The following is a 9,619-nucleotide window of genomic DNA, read 5'->3' as shown; positions in this document are numbered from 1 at the left end:
AAGTGAAACCTTCTAATAAGCGAGAATGGAAAACTGGTTACAAAAAATGCAGTGGCCAAATGAATTTAAAATAATGTTTTCTTCTAGTCAAACAAATCCCACAGATTGGGCTGGATAAGTTAACAATGGGAAGACATTGCAATGCTGCTTGTAAAAATTACCTGCAAGTTTTCATGCTGAAAAAGGAAGTGAAAGGGAAAAGGGAAGTTTTCCTTTTGCTCCATCCTTTTGCATAATTCACCAATTTGGTGCCTGTGGCCACCTTTGGCTGAACAGTTTTACAAATGACCTTGCTCTAAATAATGTAATATGTGGTGATATTTGTAATGTTCTTGAGGTTTCCAGTAAAATGTGATTTGATTCACGATCACCTTCATTAGGAAACCAGTCTGGTTTGCTAAGTGCTGCTCACTTTTATTAACACTTCATTATTATTCTATTATCACTTTATTCATGGATTTGATAGATTTTTTCTAACCATTGCATTTGACATTTATTGATAAGTTTTAGAGTCAACTGTACTTTTTGTTAAATGTTTCCAAATCCATGAAGGACTGATAAGCAAAAGTCTCACTATCCTTTAATGCACCTTACGCTTCTAAATAAATCACATTTGAAAATCCAGCCCTTTGTTTTACCCACATCTTCAAACACTGATCTCCACCCAAATCTCACAGGTCTGTCTGGCTACTGCTATTTCTTCTCTTATGCATGGTGCAAGTTTCCTGACTATGAAAACCAAGCAGTGCAGGCAGAGCCACCTATCCCCCATAAACCAACTGGTGTGAGACCTCTCCTCCACACACAATCCTTTACAAGGAACCAAGACTTTAATTTTTCTGGCTGCTTCCTTGACCAACTTTGCAAGCCCACTGAGATCTGGTCTCTGTCCTGCTTCTTAAAATCATCCAAAGTTAGGCTAACATAAGCCTATTCTCTCATTATGTCTTCTGCGCCTGTTCAGTAGGGATCTTATAAATTGTGGGGAACCTGCATGATTGCTAGGTTCTACTTCTGCCACCACTGGGCCTGCACCTTTTGCTCATGAACTTCCATGCTCGAACTTCCATCCTAATAGCAATGAGGTGGAGGAACTCTTGCAAACCGCTGCATGCCCCTTCTTTCTCTTACTCTGTCCTGGCTAGAGAATCGTAAAGTTTAATTGTTCTGTGACATTTCTACAGTAACTTGAACAATTGCTCATCCCACATGAACTGGGATGAGGAAAAAAATGGGACTGTTACAAGTTAAGAGTAGTAGTCATTAGTAATGACTGCATTTCTATAAGATTCTTACTAGGGATTTCAAAATATATTACAAACACCAAAACAGCTTTCCAAAGTTTCTCTAAGGTAGACATTCATACAATGGTTTAAAAACAGTTTTCAGAGGTGCTGAGCCCTTGGAACTCCATTTGAAATCAACGTGAGTTAAAGGAACTCACAAGACCTGAAAATTAGGTTACAATATGCCTAAAGGCATAAAACTCTGGTATCCCAATAGCTATCCTGGTGACTCAGTCAGGAAATTGTTCTTTGATTTGAAACTACTGTTTGAAAGCAAGTTTACAAGGCTGACTTGTGGGACTTCGTGCCTCCTCTGAATTCACAATAGCTGCTGTAAATTTATAGATGTTAAACATAAACCCAATGTTTTTGATCAGTTTCATAGATATTTTTCTTTATCTGATTGAACAAAATGACAGCTCAAGTCTTGAGAAGAATAAAGGAAAAATTAGCAGTACCAGATTACTGTTAAATCATTTTGCTTTTATTTGTTTAAAGAACATGTTCCAAAAAAGAAGCCTCACACCTCACATCCCCCCTTTTTCCCCAAAGAAATGTAAAAAATCATTTCCTTTGTAAAGTGTTAAAAAAAGCCTGTCCAACACACCTCCATTCAGCCATGAACAAAAGTAAGAGGTTCCCAATTAGTAACCTTCCTGTGTGAAGACTATTTGGAATTCTGTATGAAATGCATTTGAAAGTTTTAATCTATTTGCCAGATAATAGATGAATTTTGTAGCTGTTACTCTTTCAAAAGAGAGCTGCAGGACTGAATGGATATAGAGATGAAGGTGCTGGTAATTCATTTATGCCATGTTTGTAGCACAGTGGTCCAACATTTTAGCTGCTGTGTAGTTTCTCCCAAGGACAGAAAGCATTGATCTTGGCTCCAGTCCCTTATGCGTGAGGAGCCGATTTGCTTTGTTTTGAATTAAGAAAGAAAAAGACGTCTAAGATTACATTTATTTGTCATTAAATTCAGCTGTCATTTCCCTCATGTAGAATGCCACTGCTTGAATCAGTTTTTGTAATAGGATGCCCTTTAAATAGTTCTCAACGGTGCATACTTTTCCATTGCTCAAAAGTTGACTGGCACTGTAGGGATGTACACAAATAATACTCATATTCCTCTTCCACACATTACTTAGGGCCTCTTCATTCCAACAGGTCAAAATGCTCAGGCTCCAGCATTAATACTGGAAAAAACAGGTGCTGACAGCTTTATTTCAACCATGGTAGCAAATCCTTCCCTTTTAAATGAAGAAAATGAATATATGATAGCTCCAGGCTCCAGATTTTAGAAATATTACCATCTTTGTGGTTTTAATGAGTGGCTAAGGGTCTTTTGGAGAGCATAGGAAAGAGGCAAGGATGAAGAAAAGTGCGCCAGTCCAATAAAAGAGATACTTAAAGAAGTGCTTAAAAAGCAGTGAATTGAAATAATATGACTCCAGAATCCAAAACTTTAAAAATATGAACTAATTCATCTCTTTATATTTTGCATTTTATGAATTTGCCGCACTTAATTTTTTCTTGCAATCTTTTGTCTTATACAAATTTATTTTCACTCTTTTCTCTCACCCTCCTATTCAGGGACAAGGAAAACAATGTACACTTTAGAAAGCTGTAAAGCCATGGCTATGTATTACTTGGTTATCAAGCAGATCTGATTTAAGAGGTGATGGCCCCCTAATGCCTGGCAGGTTTTTATTGCCCCCTTTCCTAATGTTACCGCCTCACTTACACTAATTCAGTGTGACTGCTTTTTAAACTGGATCTATGAAATTTTGTGGTTTCAAAGAGCAACAAAAAAATCAACACACCGATGATAGTTTAGCAAGTTCTTAAACTGGATTTGTCATTGACAGAATAGTAACATAAAACCATGAACTAGAGCAAAATGGCTGCACAAGCTGAATAGTTCTACACTCAAATTCTGATGCGTGTAACTTACATAACTACTACTAAGCTCTTTTTTAAAAAATAAAGAATATTCACCATTAAGATTTCAAGAGGAATTCAGACTGAACAGAAATAGACTTTCATGATCTAAACAGGGAGGAAGCCAGGCGCCAGGACTTGAGAGCTCCAGATCTGTGAAAAACAGTGAGGGGTTACTTTATTGCATAGTTAGGCAGAGCTTTATTGGTATTCCTTGCGATTTCTGTAGAACATAAAGGAAGTAGCTCTCATTGTATCAAATCCCTCAGCAGAGAGAAGAGTGCCATCTACTGAAGAATTCCCTGTGCAGAGCTCCCTTGAACTTGTCTCATTCATGAATTGACAAAAAATAACCCGAGGAGGTTATTGTGTGTGTAAAACTGAGCCAGATTTTAACTACAGAAGTTGCTTTAAGTGTGAATCTCTATTGTAAAGGAACAGCTGCATGGAAAGGAACAGCTCAAAGATGAGACATGAGGCCACTGACTTGTGCAAGCTTATGCTCCATTTTTTTGAAAAGATTAAAAAAAACCTCTGTGGCTTTCTTTGTTCTTGGTACATCTTTGGAGCTGAGGCTACATTATCACTTCGTAACACTTAACAGCAGCATGACTTGCCCCGATAGCACAATGCTTCTGTTTCACTGCCGACTATTCACCATGGACTTCCCCAGTGATTCCTCCTTTCTACCTTGGCCCTCAAAAAATGTACAAATACTTATCTGTCTCACTGAATACTAATCGGCAGCATGAGTTTGGCTTGGGCCAATGATGGCACAGTATTATTGTGCTGCCCTGTTTACTGGTATCTTTCTGTTGCCTTAAACCTTGTATTTTATTGTCAACTTTCTGAAGTGGACTGCTCTACATTCAAATAAAGTGGTACCTTGTGTTATGCCCAGAACTACTAAGTGAAGTGCTATGATAAGAATAAACACATAAATAAAATATGTTTTTGGCAGGAAAAAAAACTGTAGCAGAAGACAGGCCCCACTAAAGTGACAAAGGTATTGCAACAAAGAGACAGAGGTGCCTACATATCTTAGAAGTTTGATCTTACCACAAATAAAAATAAACATTTGAAATTTTGTAAGTGAAATTACCACCCACAGACATGGTATCAAGTACTTGAAGCAGTATACCAGCTCTCAAAACAGAGGCAAAGAGAGACCTGTCAAGTTGTGTTTCTTAGAAAATATCCTCAGAGAACAGAACATTACCTTTTTAAGTATATTTCTGCAGATGATTGCAACATTACACTGGTATGATGTGTTTCAGGACACATGTGCATGTTCTGATGTTCTTGCTAACAGTGGACCCTACTGTGAATCACATCATCTACAGCTCAAATGTCAAATTCCTGGTAAAAGAAGACAATAAACAAAACTTGAAATGATCTGTACTATTTACCATTAGACACATATATCTGAAATAAAAAAAAATTTGCAAAAGTTTCATGTTATAGATTTTCTTTTCCTTCTGGACACTTAGTATGATGAATAACTCTGAGAGCTTCTAATTATGGATCTTATATATAACAACAGATGAAAGAAAAGAGCAGAAGTGACTGTCCTTTCTATCCCACTAAGATAGAAAGGAGAGCTCAGAGACAAAGTCACTAATGAGAGATGACAGGAGCATCCCATAGATCCTCAGGATCATTAAAAAATGGGGTTTTGCTGGCAAGTAAATCCCACAATAATTCAGGAAACCTCACAAGCCCTAGCAAGCTGGCTCTCTCCCAAAAGTGCATTATCAAGCAGCCTCTGCATTATAATAGAGTCTTATTGTTGGTTACAACATAAGCTGTAGCATGTGAGCTGCACTTGACCTACAAGTTAGTTACCCTTGCATGAAGGAAAAAGCTTAAACAAGGAAGAAAGTAAACTGCGTCTCTGTAGGCCAGGCTGCTCATCAGTTAACTACAAGCGGTCATAACTAAAATCTTCCAGTGTGCTTATGTTACAGCACGAGCTACTCATTGTTTGCAGCCTGCATAGAAGGGTATGTGGTCAAAGGAAATGACTTGCTGGTCAAAAGAAATCGTACGTTATATCAGCAAATCAACACTATAAATTATATAAATATATATGCAGCACATTACTTTCTCTACAAAGGATGGAACAAACTAAGACATTATGGCTGCTCCCCACTTTCCTTTCCTTTTTCCATCATTTGTTTTTAGCTGCCACCCAATCATTGTCCATTTAATTTAAAAACTCAGCAAAAATCACCCATATGTACCTCTTCCTGTTCCTCTTTTATTTATAGCTTTTTATTGCCCCAGAAATACTTCACAAAAACCTTTTAAAAAAATAAATCAGCAGTACAAGATTTGAATTGCCATTTCAGGGCATACTCAGCTGACACGCACCTTTGTGCATCTGTCAAGACCGCTCACCCACAGCCCTTTACCGCTTTTTGATGGTACAGAAACACTGCAAGTAATTTCCTCGGGTTCGCTTTTCCCAAACGTTGCACTGATGTATTGCAACCAAGCGATATGCAAACATCTGCTGCAAAAGCTAGTGCAGTAAAGTGCTGCTGCTGCGAGATCTCCTTCCTGGTACAAGAGAGCATCAGATTCAAGTGCCTCTTGATGCTGATCCGCTGGCTGTGCTCCGCTTTCCAGATAACCCCTTTCAAACAACCCTTGTGGATGGATGCGCTCCCTCCCCGACAGGTAACTCCCCAGCGGACCAGCCGCAGGGCCCCCGTCCCCTCAGATCACTCCTCAGGGAAAAAGAGGAAAAAAGACGACAGGTTTTAGTTGCGGCGGCGCGGGAGGGGGCAGAAGCTGCGGCCGGCGGCGCACAGAGGCCCCTCAGGGCCGCGGAGGGGGTGGGGGGCGTAGGACGGGGCCCCGGCGAGGCCCGCGTTACTCCCCGGGGACACAGTCCCCGCAGCGGCGGTTGGCCGTCAGCCGCGTGGGCCGCCATCTTCCTTGCGGACGGCTACCCAAAACCAAGATGGCGTGCAGACGGTTAGTGGTGCTGACGTTTTCCCGCCCAGGGCGGAAGTGACGCACCCAGCAGGCTGTGGCCACCCACCGCTCTCTATGGTGGTTTTTTCTTTTTTTCCCTTTGGGCCCCGCGTCTCTTCCTTCGGCGAGACGGGAAATGGCGGCCGAGCTGTGATAAGGCAGCGGGGCAGCCGGCAGTTCCGCCCGCCAGGTGAGGAAGGGGCGGAGGTGGAGGCGACCGCCGGGAGGCTTCGCGGGGCGGCGGCGGCGCGCGTGTAGCCGCGGCCGAGCCGGCGGCAGGGGAGGCCGCCGCGGGGCGGGGGGGGGGGGGGGGGGAGGAGGGAAGGGAGGCCGCGGCGAGCCTCCTTCCCCCTCCGTCTCCTCCCCCTCGGCGGCGCTCGCGCGGTGCCCGCGCGCCGCGCCGTCCCGCCCTTCCCCGCCGCGTGACCTCCGCGCTCCGCAGCCATTATTCTCCCCTCCGCCCCCGCCGTCGCCACGCGCTGCCTTCGCCGGTCCCCCCCGCGGCGCGAGACCTAACCGCCTCCCCCACCTCGTCCTGGGGAGGGGCCGGGCCGGGCCGGGCAGCCTCGGCCGTTGGCGGGGGGCCGGGCGGCCGCCGCCGCCCTGACGCGGGCAGCCGACGCTTCCTGAGGGAGTCGGGCCGAGCCGGCATCGCTCTGCCCAGGCCTGGTCGGCGCCCTGGGGACGAAGGTAGAGCGGAAGAGGGTGGCGGGAGGCGGTTGTAGAGCTGCCCCGGGTTCGTTCCCGGCTCCTGGAAGCCCCCCCCGGGTGGGGGGGAGTAGGGAGGCTGCTGCCGTTAGCCTCCGTCCTGTCCGACCGGGGTTTGCAGCCTTTTCCGCCCTGCCGCCGGGAGGTGGGCCCGCGGGGATCGCCAAGGAGCGCTGGTTACTGCCAGGAAATCTCCCTATTAGGTTCGCGGTGTCCCTCCGAGGAGGGAGGCTGCTGGGTTTAAAGGATGCTTCCCTATATTGGGACTGCCTTTACACTCACTGGGGAACTTCCCTTCGGGCATCGTTGCTGCTTAAGCGATTGAACCTTAAATACTCTGTTTCGACTTGTCTCCGTGCATGTTGACGACCCTGCTTCGAAAATATCAGCAAAAGCTGACACGGGATTGGAGTGGTTTTTGTGTCACTTGCTGAAAGGAGCTATTATATTTCGAGTGATGAGCATGCTTCGGTATAAAACCTTCGCAGGATCTTGCCCTTTGTTTGTTTGTAAACTCCCCCCGCCCCCCCGTTACCTTTCATTAGATCCTTGTTTTGTATGTCAGGATGATCATTTACCAAATCAGTACAACTTGTCTCTTTTTTATCTCAGAGATCAAAGTTTTACGCTAATAATAGCAGTTAAATTTTGCTATGGCAAAGGAAGGGACATGCAAAACAAAGAATTTTTTGACCCAGGAAGTAGTTACCACTTGAGTAATGGTTGTTTTAAGGTAAATGTGTAAAAACATTCCTTAGAGTAGTTATTCTCAGAGTGGGAGGGGTTGATATGGTGTGTGGGGTTCCAGGAAAATGCTGCCTAGCTGTCGTCTTTCTCCTCCTTCCTCCTCTTTCCTGTCTCAGATAATCTCATTGCTGAGTGGGGGTAATAAGAAGGAGGCAGAGGCTGTGGCTCAGAGGTGCGCTCCAAGCATGCAACTTGTTGTGGCAGAGAGGGTGGGAATTGCTTCCTCCTGCTCATCCTTTTCCGCGTTGAGTGGTGGACTGTGCTAAAAGGCAGGAAGAGGTTTGCTGATACAAGTATCAGTACTTTGGGTGTGACTGCTTCTCTCCTGAGAGCTGGCTCCCTGGCTTGGGCAAGGCTGCTGTGGGCTTGGCTGTAAGGAGCAGTTCATCGGGTGAAGGCTGTGGCTGAGGGAATCTTCACCCTTTGGCTCTTTTCGAGGGGTCGGGGTGGGGGTGGGGGGAGATGTGTACCGGGGGAAGGGCCTGTTGCCATTGGGGATGCAGAAGACTTGTAGTGGCCGGAGGACTTCAGAGAGGGTCAGCAGGGAGAGCCCTAGGAAGCTAGGATGCAGGTATTTAGGCAACTACACAGCATGGACTGTTAGATTCAGGCTAGGGGTAAAAGATTGTGGTGTAGGGGCTCTTTCTCCCCTTTTCTCTCCTCTTTCTCCCCTTTTCTCTCCTCTTTCTCCCCTTTTCTCTCCTCTTTCTCCCCTTTTCTCTCCTCTTTCTCCCCTTTTCTCTCCTCTTTCTCCCCTTTTCTCTCCTCTTTCTCCCCTTTTCTCTCCTCTTTCTCCCCTTTTCTCTCCTCTTTCTCCCCTTTTCTCTCCTCTTTCTCCCCTTTTCTCTCCTCTTTCTCCCCTTTTCTCTCCTCTTTCTCCCCTTTTCTCTCCTCTTTCTCCCCTTTTCTCTCCTCTTTCTCCCCTTTTCTCTCCTCTTTCTCCCCTTTTCTCTCCTCTTTCTCCCCTTTTCTCTCCTCTTTCTCCCCTTTTCTCTCCTCTTTCTCCCCTTTTCTCTCCTCTTTCTCCCCTTTTCTCTCCTCTTTCTCCCCTTTTCTCTCCTCTTTCTCCCCTTTTCTCTCCTCTTTCTCCCCTTTTCTCTCCTCTTTCTCCCCTTTTCTCTCCTCTTTCTCCCCTTTTCTCTCCTCTTTCTCCCCTTTTCTCTCCTCTTTCTCCCCTTTTCTCTCCTCTTTCTCCCCTTTTCTCTCCTCTTTCTCCCCTTTTCTCTCCTCTTTCTCCCCTTTTCTCTCCTCTTTCTCCCCTTTTCTCTCCTCTTTCTCCCCTTTTCTCTCCTCTTTCTCCCCTTTTCTCTCCTCTTTCTCCCCTTTTCTCTCCTCTTTCTCCCCTTTTCTCTCCTCTTTCTCCCCTTTTCTCTCCTCTTTCTCCCCTTTTCTCTCCTCTTTCTCCCCTTTTCTCTCCTCTTTCTCCCCTTTTCTCTCCTCTTTCTCCCCTTTTCTCTCCTCTTTCTCCCCTTTTCTCTCCTCTTTCTCCCCTTTTCTCTCCTCTTTCTCCCCTTTTCTCTCCTCTTTCTCCCCTTTTCTCTCCTCTTTCTCCCCTTTTCTCTCCTCTTTCTCCCCTTTTCTCTCCTCTTTCTCCCCTTTTCTCTCCTCTTTCTCCCCTTTTCTCTCCTCTTTCTCCCCTTTTCTCTCCTCTTTCTCCCCTTTTCTCTCCTCTTTCTCCCCTTTTCTCTCCTCTTTCTCCCCTTTTCTCTCCTCTTTCTCCCCTTTTCTCTCCTCTTTCTCCCCTTTTCTCTCCTCTTTCTCCCCTTTTCTCTCCTCTTTCTCCCCTTTTCTCTCCTCTTTCTCCCCTTTTCTCTCCTCTTTCTCCCCTTTTCTCTCCTCTTTCTCCCCTTTTCTCTCCTCTTTCTCCCCTTTTCTCTCCTCTTTCTCCCCTTTTCTCTCCTCTTTCTCCCCTTTTCTCTCCTCTTTCTCCCCTTTTCTCTCCTCTTTCTCCCCTT

At 45.2% G+C, this 9,619-nt stretch overlaps 1 protein-coding gene and 1 long non-coding RNA gene across 9 annotated transcripts in view; one reads left to right on the top strand and one right to left on the bottom strand.

Annotated features, from left to right (window-relative positions):
• Positions 1 to 1,748: 1,748 nt before the first annotated feature.
• On the bottom strand, positions 1,749 to 5,730 carry LOC112995012 (uncharacterized). Of its 2 annotated transcripts, XR_010388382.1 has the most exons (3): positions 5,601 to 5,730; positions 4,447 to 4,586; positions 1,749 to 3,380 (listed from the first exon to the last, which is right to left on the bottom strand). It is a non-coding gene; the product is annotated as an uncharacterized LOC112995012 (long non-coding RNA). The 2 variants fall into 2 exon arrangements; XR_010388381.1 differs by having other exon boundaries at positions 1,749 to 4,586.
• Positions 5,731 to 5,775: 45 nt separating this feature from the next.
• Positions 5,776 to 9,619, top strand: part of BCLAF1 (BCL2 associated transcription factor 1) — a 28,227-nt gene continuing 24,383 nt past the window's right edge. For 3 of the 7 annotated variants that reach the window (XM_064509037.1, XM_064509036.1, XM_064509033.1), the window contains exon 1: positions 6,595 to 6,899. The gene's annotated coding sequence lies outside the window, so the exon portion shown is untranslated. Of the gene's footprint in view, positions 5,910 to 6,267; positions 6,400 to 6,593; positions 6,900 to 9,619 lie in introns of those variants that run through there. The other 4 variants (XR_010388380.1, XR_010388379.1, XM_064509035.1 and 1 more) reach the window with 3 other exon arrangements.

This window comes from Dromaius novaehollandiae, chromosome 3 (genome assembly GCF_036370855.1).
Source record: "Dromaius novaehollandiae isolate bDroNov1 chromosome 3, bDroNov1.hap1, whole genome shotgun sequence".
NCBI lineage: Eukaryota > Metazoa > Chordata > Aves > Casuariiformes > Dromaiidae > Dromaius > Dromaius novaehollandiae.
This window is presented reverse-complemented; position numbering and strand designations above follow the sequence as displayed.